Source organism: Propithecus coquereli, unplaced genomic scaffold (assembly GCF_000956105.1).
Source record: "Propithecus coquereli isolate 6110/MARCELLA unplaced genomic scaffold, Pcoq_1.0 Scaffold300, whole genome shotgun sequence".
Lineage (NCBI taxonomy): Eukaryota > Metazoa > Chordata > Mammalia > Primates > Indriidae > Propithecus > Propithecus coquereli.
The window spans coordinates 1124490-1125900 of NW_012148620.1; the positions used below are offsets into that span (position 1 = coordinate 1124490).

Genomic DNA, 1411 nt, shown 5'->3' on the forward strand with positions numbered 1-1411 from the left:
GGCTCAACGGAACTGTCTGGGCAGAGGTCATGAGATTGTCTTCGTCAGAGATGGGGTCAACCAGAACCATTAACTATAGTTAAACAGCAATGCCCTGAAGCTGAAATCTCCTTCCCCCCTTTAAAAACTCTGTGTTTCCGCTTATAGTTAGGACAATGGTACTTTAAGACAGGAGTATGCCATTCTTCTCACTTGCCAGCAAATTAATAAACTTCTCTTTCTTTCTCCAAAAACCACTTGTCCTTATTCTTCTGATGTGCCCTCGAGGACAAGTGTCGAACTTCTGGTAACATTAGGTTTCTCTAGAAAGTCATTTCTGGGAATTTGATGCAGACCAGCCTTTATACAGAGATATCTGCAATTATTATGACAATTAATATTTCCAATGTGGACCCATGGTTTTATGGCTGAAAAACTTAGTTTTGATAAGCTGGAACAGGTGGTTCCAGACTATATTCAAATACATTATATTGAGCTTCTGATGATCAATTGTTTCAATAGTAATAATTTGGCTTTTAAATTTAACTCAAAGCACTCTAAAACTTTAATCCTTAGCATTTTAATGCTAAGGATGAAAGACTAAAACATTTGACTCATGAATTAATCATCTTTAAGCCATGAGCACATCTTATCAACTGCCCAGAGATTTGTAAGATATATTCTCCCAAAGTAATTTCTGTATGTTCTTTCTGCTCTGCTTATTACCTGAGCTGCTGTTTCAACTCTGAGCAGTAAGTGACACTCAGGTAGAGTGGGTTCCTATGATTAAAGTGGGTCATAAAGCAGGATTTAGAGAGACTTCTGTTCTCTGAAGTTCTAAAATTTTAGAACTGATAGCAGAGTCAACAATTCTAACTTTTTAACTATTTCACATAATTTCCTATGAATAATGACTGAAAGTAAGTTTAGAAAAGTAGTGACATAAAAGTGGGCTTTTTATTGCACATGTTCTCTATTAAAACATTATTAACATTTCTTTTTACCCACAAAGAAAAACATAAAAATCATAAGGAGGAACTAATCACATTTAAATAAATAATTCAGTTTAAAAATCTGATAATTGATCCACTGATACAAAGCATTTAAGATAAAACATAATTTCCCAATGGAAGTCACCATCCCTTAACTTCCATTAAAACATAATGTATCTTTTAGTAAAAAATATTTGTGTAAATAAAATTACAAAGCCCAAACTAACCTGAGAGCTCTGTACACAGGGATGGCTCACTACAAGGCTGCCTCCTAAGCAGCATGGAGTCCGTGCCAGAAAGCCCCATTGCTACACTAAAAAAGTACAGTTCATATGAGGTTAATTCTGTGAATTTTCTACTCCTTCTATTAAGGCAACTAAATGAAGACAAAAAGCACTAGTGAGTAATGCATGCTGAAACTCTGAAATTATCTTAGTACA

The 1411-nt window shown here is 34.9% G+C and overlaps 1 protein-coding gene across 1 annotated transcript in view; it reads right to left on the bottom strand.

Moving 5' to 3' along the window:
• Positions 1-1411, bottom strand: part of MARK1 (MAP/microtubule affinity-regulating kinase 1) — a 177002-nt gene that overhangs the window by 49810 nt on the left and 125781 nt on the right. The window lies entirely within an intron of this gene.